This window comes from Bos mutus, chromosome 10 (assembly GCF_027580195.1).
Source record: "Bos mutus isolate GX-2022 chromosome 10, NWIPB_WYAK_1.1, whole genome shotgun sequence".
NCBI lineage: Eukaryota > Metazoa > Chordata > Mammalia > Artiodactyla > Bovidae > Bos > Bos mutus.
Window position 1 is genome coordinate 23,838,902 of NC_091626.1, and position 24,282 is coordinate 23,863,183.

At 39.3% G+C, this 24,282-nt stretch overlaps 1 protein-coding gene across 14 annotated transcripts in view; it reads left to right on the top strand.

Annotated features, from left to right (window-relative positions):
• The first annotated feature begins 930 nt into the window (after positions 1–930).
• The window catches only part of NUMB (NUMB endocytic adaptor protein), a 161,657-nt gene continuing 138,305 nt past the window's right edge, over positions 931–24,282 (top strand). For 12 of the 14 annotated variants that reach the window (XM_070377575.1, XM_070377568.1, XM_070377580.1 and 9 more), the window contains exon 1: positions 931–1,036. The gene's annotated coding sequence lies outside the window, so the exon portion shown is untranslated. Of the gene's footprint in view, positions 1,037–1,146; positions 1,275–24,282 lie in introns of those variants that run through there. The other 2 variants (XM_070377569.1, XM_070377571.1) reach the window with 2 other exon arrangements.

Genomic DNA, 24,282 nt, shown 5'->3' on the forward strand with positions numbered 1-24,282 from the left:
CTTGTGCATTGTGCCAATATGAGAAAAGAACTGCAATTCATTCAACGGTCTTAATTTAGACTGCTAGGAAGAGAGGTTTAGAAAAAAAGATAAATTGTTAAGTATCTGACACACATCTAGTAGGGTTATTTAAGAACTACTGAGCATAAAAATCAAGTTGCAGGGAGCCGAATTTTCTTTTCCAGAGCATCACAAGGGTAAACTGTGGCCCATTTAGTCCAAACTTGCTGTTGGCTGTTTGGTCATTTCGCAGAAGCCAGCCATGAGTGAGTCTGGAAGGGGGAGACCTCACAACACGCCACTTCAACTTATTAACTGCAACCAAAGTGGACTGACTTCTGCTAAATAAACGGCTGTGCTTTGCCCTTTCGTGTGGAGACTTCTGGAAAGAACGTCAAGGAAACTGGGCACCATAGGACCTCAAGGGGAAATTTTCATTTATATAGAGCGTTTCTCTCACTGAGTTGTAATCGATTTTTATACACAATTTCTAATGTTGTTGTCTTGTGTAAGTACTACCCTCTGGGTAAGCTGGCATGATAAGCTTTTCCTTATTGGGAGAAAGTTGGAGAAAGGCACGAGTTTACAGTCACCTCTACCACAAAGAGTTAATCCTTCCCGTCGGATTTGAGCGTCAGTCCCTTCCTTGCTTTCTACTGCGCAACCAAACTGTGCCCAAGCTCGAACCAACCGGAGCCGACCATCCTTTGCCAGTTGACTTAACAGACGCTTGCGGTAGCCTATCAGAACTTTGAACTGTCCAACCATCAACCAATTACAACTAAAGCTTGGTAGGTCGCTCCAGGTCCGGGAGGGGGCTAATACCGGGTCAGGAAAAGGGGCGGTAATGAAGTTTTGACGGACGGGTAAACTAAACCAATAAGAGCAGAGAGCTGCCGCCCCACTATCCAATCGCGAGGTAAGATGTGTGAAAAGGGGTGGGACTGTTGTCATGGGGGAGGTGGAGGCGCTAGGTGGCTACTGGCGCCCGAGGTAGAGAGGCAGGGGCGCTAGAGTTGGTCGGCGGCAGCTGCAGGTGAGTTCCGATAATGAACCCTGCGGGCCTGAGGTCTGGGGGCCGTCGCGGGGGGTGGGGGTGGAAACTCCATCTCTGCGCTCCCGAAGCGGAAGCCAGCGGGAAGGGGGCCTCGACTGCGGGTCCAGCCCGGCCCGGGCCGGGGCCAGGGCGGGGGCGGCGACGGCGGCGAGTTCGCCCTGACTGGGCTGGTGGGAGAGCCGCCCGGCTCCTGCGGCGGAGTTCGTAGTGTGGCAAGGTAGGCTGCGGGGCCGGACCCAAGCGAGTCAGGCCAGCAGGTCCCTCGGGACGCCTAGCTGGTCGGGTCTGGGACACTGACCGGCGACCGGTGCGTGTGAGGGGTAGGTTCCTGGGGGAGACGGGAGCGTCTGTGGTCCCGGAGAAGGGAGTGACCGGTTACGACCTGGTCTGAGGGACGAGGTGACGCGGGTATACTCCGGACACCTTTAGGTGTGAGGAAGAAGGTGGGAACCCGGGAAGTCCGGGAGCGGCCCGAGCGGAGAAAGCTGGGGGGGGGGGGGGAGACGGGAGACTGGGAGTGGCCCGGGTCCGAGGGAGAAGGGAGGCCAAGGGCGGCAGGGGTCCCAGTGAGGATGTCGAGGAAGGAGGCAGGGAGGGGGCGGGGGATTCTCCTGAGAAAGGCGGCCATCCACGAGAGCAGCGCTGTGGGAGCTCTGGCGGGGCTTCGGTTGGTCGGACCGCTGGAGACCTTGAACAGCTTGGGGAGGGACGGCAGCGCCCTGCCCCCCACCGCTGGTCTGCGATGGAAGATCCAAGACTGGACTGGGAACTGGGTGTGAGGATCCCCGGGCGAGCAGAGTTTTGGGAAACAAAAAACAAACAAACAAACAAAAAAACACCAACAAAACCTCGAGGGGGTAGCTCCGGTTTGAGAAGTGGTGAGAGGTTTAGCCGAAGAGTGAAGTCCTCTCAGTTGGGGATTAGTCAAGCAAAATGACTCGGGGGGTAGGCGGGAGAAGTAGTTGTTAGTTTCCTTGTAGGAAGGGAGTAGGAGATAGGGCGTCGTAGGAGGTAGCGAGAAAGTTGTTCAGGAAGAGACTAGTAGTCTCGTGGAAACTGACCAGGATAGTAGGTAACGAGGAATAACATGGGGGCCTTTAATAGGTTCTAATAACTTCAGAAATAGAAGAAACTTCAGCTGCATAATAATACTGACGTGCCTGCCATCTAGGGCCAGAGAATGGGTTCTCAAAGCAAGGTTGTGACTTGCATTCCAGTGCTTTAGGAAAGAAATGTTTAGGACGAGAGCAATCATGTTAGAAAATAAGGACATAGACAAGATGGGGAATTTGAATGGGAAACAGGGAGGAATAGCTGAACTTGATCAGGAAGAGGAGAGGCATGAAGAGGGGTAGGCTTACTTTCTCCAAATTAGAAATAAGTTTGAATTCTGGTTCCACCACCTAGCTTCGATAGCTTAACCTCTCTGTGAAGAAGTTTCATCTATATAATAGGGATACGGATACTTCCTTCTTCTTAGGGTTGTTTTTTTTTTTTTTCATGTGAATTAATATCTGTGGAACTTTGAGAATAGTAACTGGCACAGAATAAGTCCTATATACTGGATTTTTAAAAAATGTGTAGAGGATGAAGAAAGGCTTAGAATTCTTTAATGCGTCATTCTGGAACTTGAACTTGAACCAGAATCACCTGGAGGGCTTGCTAAAATACAGACTGCTGATTCCATCCAGAATTTCTGATACTGTAGGTCTAGGGTGGGGCCTGGAGTTTGAATTTCTCTCAGGTGATGCTTATGTTGGTCAGGGGAACATTTTAAGAACCACTTGCTTTATTGAAAGTAGTAATAATGTAGCAAGGGATTCCTTGGTGGCTGAGTGATAAAGAATCCACCTGCCAATTGACGAAACGCACTTTGGATCCCTGGGTCGGGAAGATCTCCTGGAGAAGGAAATGGCAACCCGTTCCGATATTCTTGCCTGGGAAATCCCATGGACAGAGGAGCCTGGCTGGCTACAGCCCTTGGGGTGGGAAAAGAATCAGACACGACTCAGTGAATAAAACAACAAAATAATGTAGCAGCCTTAAAATACCTGTCTACCTGCTAGACAGGTAGAAGAAAATTGCAAAAACAAACAAAAAAAACCCCTAATACTCTATAAGGGGTACCCTGGGTTTTTTTGTTGTTTAGTTGCTAAGCCGAGTCCAACTCTTTTTGACCCATGGACTGCATGCAGCAAGCCATACTCCTCTGTCCTCCCCTGTCTCCCAGAGTTTGCTCAAATTCATGTCCATTGAGTTGATGATGCTTGCTATCTAACCCTCTCATCCTTTGCTCCCCCCTTCTCCTTTTGCTTACCCTATTTTAAGCCTGTTTTTCTAACTGGATGATACTTTATTAGTAACTATAAAATCAATTTAGTGGGTTACCACCAGCATTACAAATAAATGAAATAGAACAGAATTGACTACTATTGCACATGGCAAGGAAAAATATTGTTTTGGAAAATTTTGCTCATACATGTGTGTTAGTCACTCAGTCGTGTCAGAGTCTTTGTGACCCCATGGACAGTAGCCCGCCAGGCTCCCCTGTCCATGAAATTCTCCAAGCAAGAATACTGGAGTGGGTTGCCATTTCCTTCTCCAGGGGATCTTCCCAAACCAGAGATCGAACCTGGGTCTCCTGCATTGTAGGTGGATTCTTTACCATCTGAGCCACCAGGATGACGTACATGTGTGTACTAGGTTACAATGTAAAATGTATTTCTTACATTAAAAAGAGTTTGTAAAACTGTTTTGAGCTATGGAATGCAGTAAAAGTGATGTTTCAGTAGGGACATCCAGGAACTGGGTTTATTATTTGTTTTTCTTTTTGTGGTATTTCTTTCTCAGGTGGTGATACATTCTGTTAAATTTCTTCAGTTGATGATTTGGTTTCTCCTGTGTTTGCCTTATCATACTGTGTTGTGTTTCTTTTTAGAAATTGAGAATATTTGGCATGAGTACTGAACGGTATTTGAGGCAGAGAGTTGAAATTGAATGGTGTTTCTCAGATGTGGTCCACTTTTGTTTCACTCATGCCCTCCTCTTTAGCTTTTCTTACCAGTATACTGTAGAGCACAGTCTGTAAAAAACCCAAGTCTACACAGACATATTGACAGTAACAACTAATACTGAAAGAGACTGGTTTGAGAAAAGTTCATGTGTAGAAAGTAAGTAAAAACCAAATAAGACATATTTCAAAAGGGAAAAGCAAAAGGGTGTTTCCTTTTTAGAGAGTAAAAGAATTAAAAAAATTTTTATGGCCTTTCGTACAAAATATATAAAAGCATTTTTAAGAGAACCAAATATACTTCTGTATTTTAGATTTCTAGGTTTTTGAAGAAAAATGGTGATAATACTGGACAATTAAATGCACCTGGGAGAGAGTTTTACCTACAAAGTAGTTTATTAAGCAGGAGCTTTTGTTCTGATGGTTTTCTCCCTTCAGAATGATCTTGATGTGGCATATATTTTAAGTTTTAACTTGTTTGAGGGACCTAAATGTAATCTACATACTTATTTAAAGCTATATTGAGAATATTTACGTATATTTTTTACTGTTCTTGATTTTTTTATACGACTAGATGATTTATATTTACAGAGTTAATTTATATCTGTTTTAATGGATGCAAGAACAGAGAAAGCAGTATTAAAAACAAAGAGATTCTTACAGCTCTCTTTAAGATCTTTATTCCAGGAGATATATGTAACCCTTTCATTTATGTTTTATGAAATTGTGAATAAATTTTTGGAGTAGCTTCGCATCAGGAATTTTAGATTTTTCTCTCTCTGAAAAATAATTTTTATTTGTATTTCATTTTTCTTATATTTTATTAAAATTTCAATCTTTGAAAAAAATTTCAGTCTTTGGAAAGCCACAAAATCATGGCATATTTGAGTTGAAACACATAGGCGGTCTTTTCATGAAACAAATTTACTAATTTTTGTGACAAAGGTTGCAAGGATGAAAGCTTTTAAATTCCTTGCATTGAGTTAAATGAAGTATCCCTACCACCAGAATGGTTGTTCTTTAATTATTGTACAGTTGATAGGCACTTTTGTATAGATCATTTGGTTCTTTACTAACTGATGGAAGAATGTAAAATCTTTAATAGAGTGTGGGAAAAATATAAAATTCATTCTTCATAATTGTGCACATTAGTTTGATTACTCGCTTTTTGATAAATGGACTTTATTCAGTTGACTTACTGTTTACCCATAATTTAATCATATTTATCTACAAATAGCTCTCATTGCTCAACCCTTTTTACAGTGAGATTTGTTAATCTGTTGTTGAAAAAAATGGGTGGTTTTTAAATCCCAAAGAAACTGCTTTTGACTGTACAATTTAGTGAGGCTCTTTTTCCCGTTTCAAAGAATATTCATGTAAATTATTTTTACAAGTGGAAGTTCAATTAAAACTAGTTAATTAAGTTCATTTTCTATTTCAGTAAAGTTTTATCTTTTATATGTAGATTCTGATCTCTTTTCTCTGCTTTTTGCTCTCCAAATACTCATACAATAGATCCTAATGGAAGTGTGCTACCTGAAGATCTGGAGTTCTGTGTGTCTTGTTTTTGGTTTGCTGGGAGAATTCCTTTTATCAGAAAAGTTCCCTAGCTAAACTTACTACCTTAAACAGAGGTATTTTAATAGCGTACTTGGAAAGCTACATTTTATTTTGGACTTGTCAAAATACATATGTTGTGTTTAATAAATTTTGATTTGTACGGAATGGATCTTAAATTTTGCCAATTTCTGAATTCTGATATATGTTTCCTTGGTGGGGCTGGGGAGAAAGGATATAGTTGTACTCCTTAAATTAAAAAACTTTTTTTTTTTTTTGCTATCATTTCTTTGTCTTGATATAATGGTAAATCTTTTATTTACAAAGAAATATAATTTTTTGAAAATAAAGACCAATTTATTTGCAAAGAAAATTTATCTTCAGTAATTTAACATATTAGAAATCTCATTAAAGGCAAATTGTGTATAAGGCATTTTAGGCTGTTCAACTATGAAATACAAGTACTAATAAATAGGTTGTCTTTATCTTATTGCCATATATTTTTGAGAATATAAAATATGCATTTGGGAAATCTTAGGGCAAAAGGAGGTTTGAGACTAAGGGAGAATGAGGAGAATACTGACGTGTTTGAGGTGGAGTCTGGCGGATCTGCAGGAAGTATGTCTAGAGGAGTGAGCCATTCTTGGCAGTTTTCCTAGCGTGACATATGTAAAGGAGGTTGATCCTATTTGCAACATTCTTGCATGGGCATATTTTTCGTCCTGCTTGTTAGAACTCTTCCTTTGTTGTGTTCCACTCAGGAAAGCATGTCAGAATACAAATGAACACCATGAGAATTGCTAGTCCTAGGATGGGAATCTGGGCTGGACCATGCGGATTTAGAAGGCAGGATACTCGACTCTGCTCTCTAGCTCTTGGGAATAGGTGCCCAACACTTGTTACTAGGCCATGCCTTCCCATTTGTCCTTTTTAATGGAGTCTGGGACTAGGCAGGAAGAAGACTCCAGTCACCTTAAATGGATGAACCAAGGAGTTGGTTAATAATTGACTTCAGTGGCTTCGCTTTCTCTGCCTACCCAGACTCTTTCTCCCTACTTGCTTGTTGCTACCTTACATTCACTAGCAAAGTCTTGAGTTCTCTGATTAGGTAGCAAAATATTAATTATGGTAACCTGTTTGTATTAAAGTTATATAGTTAATTAGAAAAGTGATTATCAGATTTTTCCAGTTTAGTTAGGGAGGAAAAGGAATTTAAAGCTGTAGAACACTTGCTTGGCTCCTGAATAAAGACAAAGTCAGGGAAGTCAGGAACACAGAAAAAAAGCAAAATTCATATCTTTTAAGATTGACTGTCTTTGACTTTAGAAAAGTAAGTGATGCTTCTGACTTTTTTAATCAGGAATTTTAGCTCCCAGTATTATTTAATAAATTTTTTTCAACCTAGAATCTCAGACTCACAGAATAGCCTGATGATCACAGAAGTACATTTGTAACTACCATATAGAGAAATTGAAAGAAGTATCATTTGTGTTCTGAGGAAGAATGATAGGATAGAAAAAAACCCAAGTTCTGTGATTGTTTGACCATGGTTTTGAACCCTGGCTCTGTCATTTACTAATTGACTAATTAGGCAGTAGGCAGTTTATGAAATCTTTCATAGCCTTAGTTTTGTCATCTATAAAATGGAGCTTCTAATATCCTCCTTAACTGTCCTGATAATGAGAATTAAACAAAAAGCATTTTATGTAGTACCTTGCATATAGTGGGCACTCAGTACACGATGATGTTAATAATTAGTAATTATAGCAATCTTAGCCCTTTCTTTACTTTGGCAACAAAGGTCCGTCTAGTCAAGGCTATGGTTTTTCCTGTGGTCATGTATGGATGTGAGAGTTGGACTGTGAAGAAGGCTGAGCGCCGAAGAATTGATGCTTTTGAACTGTGGTGTTGGAGAAGACTCTTGAGAGTCCCTTGGACTGCAAGGAGATCCAACCAGTCCATTCTAAAGGAGATCAGTCCTGGGTGTTCATTGGAAGGAATGATGCTAAAGCTGAAACGCCAATACTTTGGCCACCTCATGTGAAGAGTTGACTCATTGGAAAAGACTCCGATGCTGGGAGGGATTGGGGGCAGGAGGAAAAGGGGGTGACAGAGGATGAGATGGCTGGATGGCATCACCGACTTGATGGACGTGAGTCTGGGTGAACTCTGGGAGTTGGTGATGGACAGGGAGGCCTGGCGTGCTGCGATTCATGGGGTCGCAAAGAGTCGGACACAACTGAGTGACTGAACTGAACTAGCTCTTTCTTAATATCCCAGATACTGTGATTATAAGCAATGTGGTAGTTAGAAAAACAGGAATTGACTTTATAATTTTACATGTATTTTAAGTATTTACAATCTTTGTTTTTGTGGTTGGTATACATGGGGTAAAAGGCTAATATTTACATGGGGTAATGAGGATTATATTTTTTTATGTGGTCACAGGTTGTATCTCCAAGCATATCATCTGATCCTCTTCTGCCTGAGTTTTGCTAACATTGTTGTTCAGCTGCCCGGTCGGTCTAACTCTTTGCAGCCCCATGGACTGCAGGATGCCAGGCCTCCCTGTCGCTCACCATCTCCCAGAGTTTGTCCAAGTTCATGTTCATTGCATCGGTGATACAGTTCAGCCATCTCATCCTCTGATGCCCTCTTCTTCTTCTGCCCTCAGTCTTTCCCAGCATCAGGGATTTTTCCTAATAGTGGGTGCCATTAACCCTGCTACTGGAAAAAAAAGTTGAATGTTATAGATTTAATGACTTAAAATTTGTTCTAAATGCTAGTTAGAAAGGATCAGTTTATCTTCCCTTATAGTTAATACATTACTCTTCATGATTCAAGTTGAAGTAGATTTTATTTCTTAAGTTAAGCCCCGTACCTTCCTTAGTTAAGGATTTGGTCAAACGTGAAAGAAAAATCTTTTTTCACATGTAGAAAGCTGTTAAAAGCTATATTATCTCTTAAATTGTCTCTGATGAAAGCAGCTGTATAATTTCCATAACATTCATGATGTTATGGGCTTTATTTTAATTTCATCAGTGAACATAATTTTGAATAGTTAACTATTTTAAAGAGTAGATTTATTCTTTTTTTTTTTTTTTTTTTTTTTTTTTTTGCGGGGAGGGCTGCCTCTCGTGGCTTGCGGGATCTTAATTCCCTGGCCAGGGATTGAATCTAGGCCATGGCAGTGAAAGCACTGAGTCCTAGCTCCTGGATAGTCAGGAAATTCCCAGATCCATTCTTATTTTTGAAAATTCTTTATTATTCGTCGTATGAAGGGGTGTTTTCCTATGGTAGCAGAGTCTTTCTTATTCTTGCGGTGATTATAGTAGTAAATACTGTATTGGGTATATTGGCAAGAAAATGAATTGTGAATATCTATTCATATGACTGGTGGGGCTTCCCTGGCAGTCCAGTGGTTAAGATTCTAGACTTCCAGTGCTGGGGGTGTGGGTTTGATGCCTGTTTGGGGAACTAACATGCTGCAGATGCTGCACAGCATGGCCAAAAAAAAAATTTTTTTTTTTATGACTGGTCATCATTTCTAAAAATGTTAACATATTTTATCAAAAGCTGTTGATTTCTTAATGCTCCATTCCTTGATATTCCAGCTTAATTTTAGAAACCATACAGCTTGGTATATTATCCTCATATTGGTGAGGATTTTTTAAAAATTTATTTTGTGGTATTAGATTTAATCTTCATAAAGCTGTAAAGTTTTTGAAGTCACGACTTTATCATTTTTGGTATTCTCTGGGATACAAATGTACTGAGTGAATGATGGGGAGACTCTGACCGCCAGTTGAATTTATAACATCAACTAAATTAACTTTGATTGGCCGAGTTCAAATCCAGCTCTACTTCCTTAGGCAAATTAATTTAGTTTTCTCATCTGTGAAATAAATAGCTTTGAGAATTATGAGATAATTTGTGTAAAGCATTTAACAGTACTTAGCTCATAGTAATGGAGAAGGCAATGGCACCCCACTCCAGTACTCTTGCCTGGAAAATCTCATGGGCAGAGGAGCCTGGTAGGCTATAGTCCATGGGGTCACTAAGAGTCGGACATGACTGAGCGACTTCACTTTCCCTTTTCACTTTCATGCATTGGAGAAGGAAATGGCAACCCACTCCAGTGTTCTTGCCTGGAGAATCCCAGGGACGGTGGAGCCTGGTGGGCTGCCGTCTATGGGGTTGCTTGCTGTTAAGTCGCTTCAGTCGTGTCTGACTCTGTGTGACCCCATACTTAGCAAACCTTGGCTACTGTTGTAAGGATGCAGGATTGCAGGTAGGAGGTAAAGTGAACAAAGCAGATAGGAGGCAAAAGATTTTTCTTTTTTTTTTTTTTTTTGCATGGACTATGGAAGAATCATATATTAAATTGAACTATGAAACTTAAACTTCATTAGACATTAAAAGCAATCTTGAATTCTTCTTGACTCTGTTGTCTTATTTTTGGTTCAGTCAACCTGTGGAAAAATTTGAGTATTTTAAATCAGCTGTATTTTTTGCCATTCAGTCATAGTAAATTCTTAATTATCTATACCCAGATTAGCATTGTTATAATTAATCCCTAAATTCTTTTGGATTATGAAGTATAGCTAAGGAACCAATTAGATACATTTTTCATTAGACTTAAGTTTTATTTAAGGTAATATTTAAATACTGTATCTCCTTGGCATTGAATAGCTTCATTGGCAGTTCTTAATCTGTTGCCTGCAACTCTTTGGATTGAGGGGTAGATATTTTCTGTGGTTAGTAAAGCTCTCTCAAATCCATTTGCTCATCAAATATTATCTGTAGACAAAAGTAATAAGTTCTAAATATCTATACGCATTATACTTACATGTACTGCGTACTGTGTACTAAGTCACTTAAGTCGTGTCTGACTCTTTGCAACCCTATGGACCCTCTGTCCTTGGGATTATCCCAGGCAGGAATACTGGAGTGGGTTACCACCTCCTCCAGGGGATCTTCATGATCCAGGGATCGAAGCCAAGTCTCTTATGTATCCTGCATTGGCAGGCAGGTTCTTTACCACTAGCGCCACCTGGGAAGCCTTACACTTACATATATGTTTAACATTTATTACTTTGTACATCTATACGTATGCATATACGTTTATATTTGTAGAATTGTTGTTCTTCAGTAGCTAAGTCAGACTCTTTGTGACCCCATGGACTGCAGCACACCAGGCTTCCCTGTCCTTCACTATCTCCTGGAGTTTGCTTAAAATCATGTCCATTGTGTCAGTGATGCCATCCAACCATCTCATCCTCTGTCACCCCCTTCTCTTGCCCTCAATCTTTTCCAGCATCAGGGTCTTTTTCAATGAGTCGGCCCTTTGCATCAGGTGGCCAAAGGATTAGAACTTCAGCATTAGTCCTTCCAATGAATATTCAGGGTTGATTTCCTTTACAATTGACTGGTTTGATCTCCTTGCAGTCCAAGGGACTCTCAAGAGTCTTCTCCAGCACCACAATTTGAAAACATCAATTCTTCATCACTCAGATTTCTTTATGGTTCAGCTCTCATATCCGTACATGACTACTGGAAAAACCATAGCTTTGACTATATGAAACTTTGTGGGCAAAGTGATGTCTCTCTGTTTAATACACTGACTAGGTCTGTCATAGCTTTTCTTCCAAGGAGCAAGTGTCTTTCAGTTTCATGGCTGCAGTCACTGTTAGCAGTGATTTGGGAGCCCAAGAAAATAAAATGTGTCACTCTTTCCACTTTTTTCCCTTCTATTTGCTATTAAGTGATGGAACTGGATGCCATAATCTTCATATTTTAAATGTTGAGTTTTAAGCCAGCTTTTTCACTCTTCCTTTATCACTCTCATTTAAGAGACTCTTTAGTTCTTCTTCGCTTTTTTAGAGTGGTATCATCTGCATATCTGAGGTTGTTGATATTTCTCCTGCAATCTTGATTCCAGCTTGTGATTGATCCAGCCTGGCATTTTGCGTGATACACTCTGCATATAAGTTAAATTAGCGTGGTGACAATATACAGCCTTGGCAAACTCCTTTTTCAGTTTTGAAGCAGTCTGTTATTCCATGTCCAGTTCTGACCATTGCTTCTTGACCTTAATACAGGTTTTTCAGGAGACAGGTAAAGTGGTCTAGTGTTTCCATCTCTATAAGAATTTTCCACAGTTTGTTGTGATCCGCATAGTCAAAGGCTATAGCGTAGTCAACGAAGCAGAAGTAGCTGTTTTTCTGGAAACCTCTTGCTTAATTTGTGATCCAACGGATCTTGGCAGTTTGATCTCTGGTTCCTCTGCCTTTTCTAAATCCAGCTTGTACATCTGCACATTTTCGGTTCACGTACTTTCGAAGCCTAGCTTGAAGGATTTTGAGCATTACCTTGCTAGCATGTGAAAATGAGTGCAGTTGTACAATAGTTTGAGTATTCTCTGGCATTGGAATCAAAACTGACCTTTTCCAGTCCTGTGGCCACTGCTAAGTTTTCCAAATTTGCTTGACATACATATTGAGTGCAGCACTTTAACAGCGTCATCTTTTAAGATTTTTAAATAGCTTAGCTGGAATTTTGTCACCTCCACTAGCTTTGTTTGTAATAATGCTTCTAAGGCCCGCTTCATTTCACACTCCAGGTTGTTGGCTTTAGGTGAGTGAACACACCATTGTTGTTATCTGGGTCATTAAGACCTTTTTTGTATTTTTTATGCTATTTTATATATTCTTATGTATATTCTTGCCACCCCTTCTTAATCTCTTCTGCTTCTATTAGGTCCTTGACATTCTGTCCTTTACTGTGCCAATCCTTGTGTGAAATATTCCCTTGATATCTCCAGTTTTCTTGAAGAGCTCTCTAGTCTTTCCCATTCTACTGTTTTCCTCTATTTCTTTGCATTGTTCACATAAAGAAGGCTTTCTTATCTCTCCTTGCTATTCTCTGTAACAACTCTGTATCAGTTGGGTGTATCTTTCCCATCTTTCCCTTTCTCCCTTGCCTTTCGCTTCTCTTCTAAGCTATTTGTAATGCCTCCTCAGACAACCACTTAGCCTTCTTTCATTACTTTTTCTTGGTCACTGCCTCCTGTAGGTACAAGCCTCTGTCCGTAGTTCTTTAGGCACTTTGTCTATCAGATCTAATCCCTTGAATCTGTTTGTCACTTCCACTATATAATCATAAGGGATTTGATTTAGGTCATACCCGAATGGTACAGTGGTTTTCCCTACTTTCTTCAATTTAAGTCTGAATTTTGCAATAAGGAGCTCATGGTCCACAGTCAGCTCCAGGTCTTGTTTTTGCTGACTGTATAAAGCTTTTCCATCTTTGGCTGCAGAAAATAAATCAGTCTGATTACAGTATTGACCATCTGCTGATGTCCATGTGTAGAGTCTGCTCTTGTGTTGTTGAAAGAGGGTGTTTGCTATGACCAGTGGGTTCTCTTGGCAAAACTCTATTAGCCTTTGCCCTGCTTCATTTTGGGCTTCCCTGGTAGCTCAGCTGGTAAAAAATCCACCTGCAATGCAGGAAAATCTGGTTCGATTCCTGGGTTGTGGGAAGATCCCCTGGAGAAGGGATAGGCTACCCACTCCAGTATTCTTGGGCTTCCCTGGTGGCTCAGTTGGTAAAGAATCCACCTGCAATGCGGGAGACCCCAGTTCTATCCCTGGGTTGTGGGAAGATCCCCTGGAGGAAGGCATGGCAACCCACTCCAGTATTCTTGGCTGGAAAATCCCCATGGACAGAGGAGCCTGGCGGGCTACAGTCCATGGAGTTGCAAAGAATTGGACATGACTTCAGTAACTAAGCACAGTGCAGCATTTTGTACTCTGAGGCCAAACTTGCCAGTTACTCCAGATATCTCTTGACTTCCTACTTTTGCATTACGATCCCTTTTGATGAAAAGGACTTCATTTTTGGTGTTAGTTCTAGAACGTCTTCTTGTAGGTCTTCATAGAACTGTTCAACTTCAGCTTCTTTAGCATCAGTGGTTGGGGCATAGACTTGGATACTGTGGTGTTGAATGATTTGCCTTGGAAATGAACCAAGATCATTCAGTCATTTTTGAGATTGCACCCAAGTAGTGTGTTTCAGACTGTTTTGTTGACTATAAGGGCTACTGCATTCTATGGGATTCTTGCCCACAGGAGTAGATGTAATGGTCATCTTAATCCAGTTTCCCACTCCCATCCATTTTAGTTCAGAGTCCTAAAATTACATCCAATTTGAAGAATAGTAGTGAAAGTAGTGTAGTGAAAGTGTTAGTTTCTCAGTCGTGTCTGAGAGTCATATGACACCATGGACTGTATCCCATCAGGCTCCTCTGTCTGTGGAATTCTCCAGGCAGGAATACTGGAGTGGGTAGCCAGCCATTCCCTTGTCTAAGGGATCTTCCCAACCCAGAGATTGAACTTGGGTCTCCTGCATTGCAGGCATATTCTTTATGCCTGAGAATAAGGCATACAGCCTTATGGTCTGAGCCACCAGGGAAGCCCAATTTGAAGAATATGTACATTCAAATAAATGTTGAGATGAATTTTTAAAATTTTCACTTTATAAGGCTAGACTGAATTCATAGGTAGCCTTGGTTATTTTGACTCCTCCATTTTCTGGCTGAAAATTCAGGTATTACCATGTAGGGATTGGTTAATATTTTGTCTTTTAAAAAGCTGCATCATACTAAGAGCTCTCAGCCTACTTTTTCTACCCTTTTCTTACCCAAATGTATCATTTCAGAAACTTCTCTTCCCCCAAAATGGCATATACCTTTTACAAAATTCAGGTGTAATTGATATGTAATGAAATTGCATATATTTAAAGTATACAGTTTCATGAGTTTTTATCTATTTACATACTACAATCAAAATAAGGAATATACCAGTTTAAAAGTTTCCTTATGCCCTTTGGGTAAGGTTTACCCTTTGGTAAACCATCTCTCCCTTTCCACACTCAGAATAACAATCTGCTGTCAGTACAGTTTGCATTTTCTAGTATTTTATGCAAAGAGAATTGCATGGTGTATACTCTTTGAGAGGGAGGTCTGGTGTCTTTCACTTTGTCTTGAGGTTTATCTATGTTATTTTGTGTATCAGTAATGTGTTCCTTTTTATTCCTGAGTAGCCCCACTCAGGGACGGGGGAGCCTGGTGGGCTGCCATCTGTGGGGTCACACACAGTCGGACACGACTGAAGTGACGCAGCAGCAGCAGCAGCAGCAGCCCCGCTCCAGTACTCTTGCCTGGAAAATCCCATGGACAGAGGAGCCTGGTGGGCTACAGTCCATAGGGTCTCTAAGAGTTGGACACGACTGAGCGACTTCACTTTCCCTTTTCACTTTCATGCATTGGAGAAGGAAATGGCAGCCCACTCCAGTGTTCTTGTCTGGAGAATCCCAGGGACGGCGGAGCCTGGTGGGGTGCTGTCTGTGGAGTTGCACAGAGTCGGACACGACTGAAGCGACTTAGCAGTAGCAGCAGCAGTGTTCCAATATGTGTCACAATTTTTAAAATGATTCTGTTGATAAGATATGGGATTGTTTCCAGTTTCTGCCTATTCAAATAAAACTATGAACATTCACGTACAGATTTTTGTTTTAGGAACATGTGTTTTCGTTTCTTTTGGGTGTATACCTAATAGTGGAGTTGCTGGGTATATGTTAAGTCAGTTTCCAAAGCTTCTATAATTTACATTCCCACTGACAGTGGGAATGAACATTCTGACTTCTTCACATCCTCACCAGCACTTGTTATTATCTCTGTCTTTTTTGTAGTCAATCTAGTAGATGTGAAGTAATAATTCATGGTGGTTTTGTTTTGCATTTTCCCGATGGCTGTTGATACTGAGAATTTTTTTGTGGGTTTATTGGACATTTGTATATTATCTTTGAAATATTATCTATTTGGATCTCCTGCACATGTTAAAAAATGGAATTGTTTTTTGTTATTGTGTTTTTAGTTATGGAAAACTTTTATACATGTTCTGGATACAAGTCCCATGTTAGATACATGATTTGCAAATATTTTCTCCCAGTATGGCTCATATTTTCACTTTCTTAGTGGTGGCCATTGAAGTGCAAACCTTTTTCATTTTGATATAGCCCTGTCTTTGTGCTTTTGGTAAAATATCTAAGAAACAATTGCCTTATTCAAGGTCATGAATATTTATGCCTGTGTTTGCTTCTAAGTGTTTATATAAATTTTAGCCCTTACATTTAGTTCCATTTTGGGTTAATTTTTGTGTATGGTATGGGGAAGGGGCCCAACTTAATTTTTTTACTTATGGTTATCCAGTTGCCTCAGCACCCTTTGTTAAGACCATTACCTTTTGTTTATTGGCTTGTTAGAAAAGTTTAATAAAATTTTCTGCTTTGTTACTAATTCTTCAGAATAGCAATTTGTTGACCTTTTGGTCTAGTGGGGCAGAGGGAAGCAGCTTAGAGTTGTAAGAATGGGTTATAAATGAACCCCACTGACTTAAAATATATGATTGTCGATTTCATCCTTTCATTACTTTATTCTTGAGTATTAAATGAAATTCATCTGCCATTTTTCTGCTTACTGGGCAATTTTGTGCACAAAGTTCTATAGAAGCTTCAGTGTTGGACCATTTAATGGAAATCGGGGTTAGGTTTCAAACATGTGACATAAAGGAAGAAAAGCTTCTGTTACACCTTTTCCTTCTTTAACTCTCCTATCCTGTTACCTTTTTTATCTTAAGAAGACTCTTTTGGATTATTAACACATAGCCTTTTTCTGAGGGAAGATCAAGTACTAAGGCTTTTTTTTTTTAAGTTGGAGATCGAAGGAAATGTTCTATAATGACGATTGAAAACATTATAAAGAAATAAGTATCTTTATTAGCCTTGGTAAATTAAAAAATTCAGAGTTAGTATCAGAATCAAAGTTTCCATTTCCACGTAATCCTAGTTGAAGGTTGGAAACATCATGGTATTTTTCTTTCATTTAAAAAAATCATGAAAATACAGTTACTTTACAACTTGTGAGATTACTTAGCATTTTGAAAGAAGTTTATTCTTTATTTGTAGAACATTTGACTCTAAATTGGGTTTTTAAGTTTTTCCCTATGTTTTAAGAGGCATTAATTATTCTCTTTTGGAGGTCTTACAAGCAAAGGGAAAAGTATACATCTTTTACAGAGTGTTTAAATATTACGTGTCTCATCTCTATTTGTAGAGTTCTGTTTCTTTAGAATATGAGGCCAGTACTTTGCCAAGTAAGAGCTAATTTCCTGGGAAATCTGGTTGCTGGCTTGACTTCTTGCTGTGCCTTTCCCTTTTGTTGCTTTATAAAAGAGTGGAGCCCAGTCCTGTGGAAAATCACTAAATCATCGAATTATTTTCCCTAGCTCAAATTAAGCATGATTGATATATATTTGCATTGTATTGAATTCTGTAACTTTTTATTGTTAGAGATGTATTAGCATATCTTGAAGGACTTTGACTTCATTTAATGAGTTGGCTGCTCATATCTGAAATAACGCCTATCAGTGTGTTCCTTTAACGAATGTTCTAATCCTTCTGTTGTTTTTTTTTTTCCTCTCCAGTAGACGTAGTTAGTGAGGGGTAACACTGGTGTTCTTACAATAAAATCCAGACAGTTATGAAATATAATAGTAGTTTCTATGATGTTGGCCTCTAATTATGATTTTTTAATGACATTGTTTCTAATTTTTCCTCATTGCATATTTTACTGTGTACATACATTTGTAAGCTGCTTTCATTAACATACATTTTATTAAAATAATTTGAAACAGTTTAGAACAGCTGAAGAATATTCCAATAATGGATGCATTATTATTTATGCACTCAGTCTCCGTAGTGTTCACGTTTAGCTTGCTTGTTGATTTCCAATTATTACAAACAAAACTTCAGTGAATATTGCTAAACCCAAATCTTTGTCCACATTTCTATATTTTTAAGATAAATACATTTGAATGGAATTATTAGGTCAAGTTATACATTTCTTAGAGCTTTCAGGAGAGCAAAACATTGCATTGTTGCTCTCCAGAAAGGTTGCACCGATTTATATTCCCCTTAGCAGTATGAGACTGAGCTATGTATTAATACCTTTGCGAGCAGTGTTATTATTTTAAAATATTTAAAAGTATTTAAAATGTTAATATAAGGAGAAAATAGTAACTGGTTTCTTAAATTTGTATTTATTTGATCTCCAGTAGACTATTTTTAAATGTGATCATTAGCCTTTAAGTATCTCCTTTAAGTGAAGTTATATTATTGTTCTTTGTCTTCTTTATTTTTTTCATTTTCTGAGTGGGCTCCAGTTTTTACATGGAATCTAGGAATAATATTCAAAGCAGGATAATATTCAAAGCTGTGACTTAATTTATATGAATGATCAGTGAAAGTTGTTTAATGCCCTTTCATTTTAGTTTTACTCTGCAACTACTTTCTGATTTTTGCCTGTTTTTGAATTTCATATAAATGGAATAATACCACATGTACTCTTTTTATCTGGCTTCTTTTGTTTAATGTGTTTTTGAGATTCATTTCATTTTGTACACTTTTATTAAAACCGTAACCAATAGAAAATTACAGCAATGGTATACCCTTTTAAATAAAATGTCATTAAAACATTCTCTAAACCACAGTTTGTTAACTATTTAATTTACCTTAAGTCTAGGTTGTATCTAAGACACCGTTTCCATCACAGTAGCCACTTAAAGCCAGTCTTATTTCTATATGTGGGTAATTTCTGGAGGAGCACTCTACTCAGGATGAACATGCACCAAGAATGCAGAAGAAAAAAATTTATATGTGTAGCTACACTTAAGAGTTTCCATAGGAGTATCACTTAGTAAACCCTGGGATTTATTTGCCTTTTAAAAGCAACCAATGAAAAAATTTCTCAAAAAAGTTTATATTGTGGCAAGAAAACTCAAGTGAGTTATTAAAAAAGTGAGGTTATTTTCAGAATAAAAATTATCTTCAACTAGGGATTGTTTAAAATGCAGTTTGAAATGAAACAGAATTTTAAGAAAATAAAAATAAGACATTCTCTATGCTATAGCTCCCTCAGTCGTGTCTCACTCTTTGCAGTCCCATGGACTGTAGCCCGCCTTTGTCCATGGGACTTCCCAGGCAAGAATACTGGAGTGGGTTGCCATTTCCTACTTAAGGGAATCTTCCCAACCCAGGGATCGAACCCTGGTCTCCTGCATTGGCAGGTGGATTCTTTACCACTGAGCCACTACATACTTTACATGCACTAATTTAATCCTCGTATTAATAATTCCTGCTAGAGTAGGTACTGTTATTATCCTTACTTTCCAGTTGAGGAATCTGAAGCACAGAAGTTAAGCAACTTGCCACAAATCATAGAGCAAGTGGGGGACTCATTCTTAGCCTCAGTGCTAAAGAAATTAAATGCAATGAATTTTGCATTCTTTATGGAATGTTTGGTAGTGGTGGTCAAAATTTAAACGGATTTCTAAGTTTGCAAATAGACTCTTTACCAGACTCTCTTTCTTCACTGTCAGTACTCCTGTCATGTATCCCAGGAGGGTGATTTATGGAAGGAAAGTATTATCTGAATAAACAGATGGTGGACAACCCTAGTAACCTGGGATTGAGTGCTTTCCTGGAGAAGATGCCATTTCTCTCTGTACCTTAAATTGAGTCTTGGAATTGGAGCAGCTATTTTTGGACGGTTCTCAGCAGTGTTTGTTTAACTGGTCTTTGTGAAAATCTCTAAATGTAAATGTTTAACATCCTCTGGAAACAAACCAAGTAAGATATGAGGTTGATAGCACTTGTGCTTGAAAAATGTTGGGCCTAATAACAGTACTATTTAAAATACTTAATATTCATAGATATTTATGATATGTTGACACCAGAATCGCAGTTCTTAAAATTGTTTTCTTTCTTTCTGAACCCCTTGCATACTGACCCATGTAACTTTTCTTTGAATTCTTCTTTGTCATTGGTTTGGGTTTAGACAAGGTTAATCTTTGAGTGGAGGGCTATATTTTTAGCCAGTTTCTTTGAAAGGAGGTTTGGAGATGGAAGAAGATGAAAGAAGTATTGGCTTTTTCCTTCACTACATCTTTTGTGGCTTCTTCCACTTCTGACTTGTGTCTGTTGATATCATGGATAACTTGAAGTTGGGTTAGATGGGAAGCATTTTGTGTGTATTAAATGAGAGAATGTAAATTCTTGAATGAATAAATCATTAGATACAAGTTTTAATTCCTGTGTTACCACGCTCTGATTTGGCTGTGTTTTAATTTTTCTAGGTCTTTGTTTTCTTCTTTAATAAAGTGAAGGCATTGAGGAATTCCCTGGTGGTCCAGTGGTTAAGATGCTGCACTTCCAAAACAAGGTTTAGTCCCTGGTTGGGGAACTAGAATTCCACTAGGGTCCCACATACTGCATCCCACCCCACCGCCCCCCCCAAAAAAAGTGAAGACATTGGACTAGATGCTCTGTAAAGTTTTTTTTTTTTTTTTTTTTGGTGCCGAAATATTTAAATTGTTCTAAAAATTACACCTAAGGACTTCCCTGCTGTTCCAGTGGCTAGGACTCTCTGCTTCCAATGCATGCGACCCGGGTTTGATCCCTTATCAGGGAACTAGATCCCACATGCCCCAACCAAGACCTGGTACAGCCAAATAAATACATAGAAAAATTGCCATTTGAAAATAATAAATAGTATGTTATTATGAGAGAGTAATAGGGGAACCAGTTTTGGTCTTGTTGGTAAAGGCCGCACTTAGGGTTGACATTTAAGTTGATATGAAGAGTTCAGAGGAGCCACCATGAGGAGAGTTGGAGGTAGAGCATTTTGTACATGTGGGAAGACTAAAGCAGGAAGGAACTTGAATTTTTGAGAAACTGAAGTGAGGCTGGAACTTAATGAATGTAAGGAAGAATAGTTTGTAAGATGAAGTTAGACATAAAGAAGCCAGATTGCAGAGTGCCTTGTAGGTTGTTGTAGGAGGGTTTTACTTTGTTCTAAATGAAATGGGATGCCATTGAAGGATTTTAAACAGAAGATAATATAAATATGCTTTACACTTTAAGAAGATCCTTATGGCTACCATCTGATGATTGTAGAGGAAGGGAGCAAGAGGGAACAGAGTGATTAGAATGGTGGTGGAAGTATAGATAGAAGTGGATGGATATAAGATAACATTAGAATTTTTAAGATTTACCAATGGGTTACATGTGAAGGAAAAAAAGGAATAAAAGACTCAAGGGTTATTCCAGATTTCTGGTTTGGTATTTGAGATAGAAGAGGACTGGGAAAACAACTTTTTTTTTTTTCTTGAGGATGAGAATCATTGTTATGGACCTGTAAAATTTCGAGAGACACCTAAATGATAACTTTGGGATATTGGAAACTGGAGTTTAAGGAGAGGCGCTAGTGGAAATTGTCATTGTATAGATGAAATTTAGAGCTGTGAGGAAAGGGTGAGATCAACTGTCTGGTTCTCAGCATGAAGGAACTCCAAATATAGCTATCTGGTGAAGAAGAAAAAGTGATTGTTATGTAGGGGGAAACCAGGATTTGTCATGTCATGGAAACCGAGAGAGGAGAGATTTAGTGCTCATTTGAATTACCAGAATGGAAATGATTGGTGATCTTGTGTTTGTTCTCTGTATGTCCCTCCAGATTCACTCTTGCCCTTTTCTTCCCTGCTTGGTGCCTCAGAAGGCTGCCCTCTATTAATGCGTTACTCAGGCTTCCTTGCCTTCTGATTGCAGGTTGCATTCAACCAGGAGATGACTGTGTTCAGTTTGGCGGAATGTTACAAATTTGATTGTGGAAAGAACAGGAAACTTTCATCTGATAGCTTCCATTTTCTTAATAAAAGTGTCAAAAGAGGTGGAAGGAAATGGAGAGAAAGGGAGAAATGTTTAAAAACTGAGGAAAAAGTGTAAAGCAGCAATTCCAGCGAACTTTCAGTGCAAAATTGAAACTGGACAGGACCCTGTGGGGCCCTGTCAGGTGCAGAGGCCTGTCTGTGTCCCCGTTTCTTTTTTGTAGAAAAAAAGCTTTTAGCCTGCTCAACCTTTCCTGTGTTCCAAAGGGCAGATTCAAACAGTTGCTATTTGGGGGATGAAGAAATGCAGAAAGAAGCCACAGTGCAGCAACAGGGCAGGGTCCTGGTTCCTTCTCAGGAGATGTGCATAGCATTTAGATCCATCTTATGTCTGAGTTCTGCAGGAACTAAGGTCCTCCACCCAGTGGAGTGTGGTAACTTGAGTCAAAGCATAAGCACGTGGACCCCAGACTGATTGGAGCCAGAGGCGATGACTGAGATTTGTGGAACACCACCCTGTTATGTCATCACCAACCAATCAGAAGAAGGTCACATACCTTATAGCCTTTCCTTGTAAATTTTACTTATAAAAATTCTTCCCTGAAAACCATCAGGGAGTTCAGGCCTCTTGGGCGTGAGCCACCCCATTCTCCTTGTTCATTCCTTGCAATAAACCTTTCTTCACTCAAACTCTGATATTTTGGTTTGTTTGACTTTTCTGTTTGTCAGGCACACCAACTTGGTTGAGGTTGTTAAGTGTAAATTTATGACAGTAACCATTCGGCCTGGATATATGATTTTCTTCAATATTCCATTGCTCTGCTGCAGTCATAGAGAAAGTTAGCTGGAGTTTTGCTAGGAGAGTGTGAAGGAAAGAGAGATCTGACGAACACTGAATTGAGTTCAGGGAGTGATTATATTGATGGACTGTGAAATCTAAGCTAGATAAAAAAAAAAGAGGGACTTCCCTGAGGTCTGGTGGTTAAGCCTCCATGCTTCCCTTCTAGAGGGCACGGATTTGTTTCATGGTTGAGGGCGCTAAGTTGCTGCATGCTGCACAGTGTGGCCACACAAAAAATGAGAGCATGAAACCAGGAGATTGATAGGGAGAAAGAAGAGGGTTTTATGAACAGGTTCTCTTATTAAGAATTATTTCCGATGGCCAGTTGAACAAGTTGAATTGGGAAGATCAGATTTTTTTGTTGTGTCTTTCTCATTTACATTCCAAATGACCAGAATCTGTGCAGACTTAATCACTTGGAACCTTTTATTCTCTTTTAAAATATTTACTTATTTATTTGGCTGCACCATGTCGTGGTTGTGGCACACAGGATCTTTGATCTCTCTTGTGGCAGGTGGGATCTTTAGTTGTGGCATGCAGGATCTTTAGTTGTGGCATGCATGATCTAGTTCTCTAATCGGGGTTGAATCCAGGCCCCCTGCATTGAGAGCATCAGGTCTTAGTCACTGGACCATCAGGAAAATCCCTGGAACCTTTCGTTGTAAGTAGACAGTTTAAACCTGCATTCTAGCCAGATTGAAGTACGTGCGCGCACACACACGCACACAGAGTTAATGACCTTTAGAGCTTATGAATGTGATTTCAAACATGACGTGTTTTAAAGTTTTTAAAATATCTTTTTTGTCTGTTTGATAAGTACAGATATTTCTCAATATGAATAATACTTATCAAATTAACTTCCTTTGTTTACTTCTACTTTCTATAAATAGGACATAGGAAAATACTTTTCCTCTGGTAAATATCTGGATCTATTTAGAATCTTTCTATGAAATTTGTGACATAAGATCTAAACTTACTTTTCCTTTAAACCTTTAAAAAACATATTCATTATTGGTATTTGTTTAGATGCTACATTGTGACCAACTCTTTTGTGACCCCATGGATTATAGCCTTCCAGGCTCCTCTGTCCATGGAGTTTCCCAGGCAAGAATACTGGAATTGGTTTTCATTTCCTTCTCCAGGGGACCTTCCTGACCCAGGGATTGAACCCACGTCTCCTGCATTAGCAGGCAGATTCATTACCACTAAGCCACCTGGGAAGCCGTTATTGATACAGATTTTTGAAAAATAGTTTGGCAGGTTCTTGTTGTTCAGGCACTAGGTCATGTCTGACTCTTTGCCACCTCACAGACTGCAGCACACCAGGTTTCCCTGTCCTTCACTATCTTCTGAAGTTTGCTCAGACTCATGTCCATTGAGTCAGTGATGCCATCCAACCATCTCATCCTCTGTCATCCCCTTCTCCTCCTGCCTTTAATCTTTCCCAGTATCAGGGTCTTTTCCACTGAGTCAGCTCTTCACATCAAGTGGCCAAAGTATTGGAGCTTCAGCTTCAGTGTCCGTCTTTCCAATGAATATTTCCTTCAGGATTGACTGGTTTGATCTCCTTGCTGTCCAAGGGATTCTTAAGCATCTTCTCCAGCACCACAATTCAAAAACATCAATTCTTCATCACTCAGCTTTCTTTATGATCCAATTCTTATATCCATACATGACTACTGGAGGTTCTTAATATATAGTTAAACATACACTTACCTTAATGATCCAGTAGTTCTACTCCTAGGTATTTATTCAAGTGAAATAAAAGCTTATAGTCATTGAAACCTATATGTGAATACCCCAAACTAGAAACAAACCCAAATGTACCTCACCTGGTGAATTGATAAATTTTGGTACATTCATAAAAATGAAATACTGTTTGGCAGTGCATACATCAACATGAGTGGGTGTCAGATACATTATGATATTATGCTAAGTGAAAGAAGGCAGGCTCAAAAGGCAAGGTACTGTATGATTCCATTTTAATGATATCTTAGAATAAACATAACTAAAGGAACAGAAAACTGACTATTGG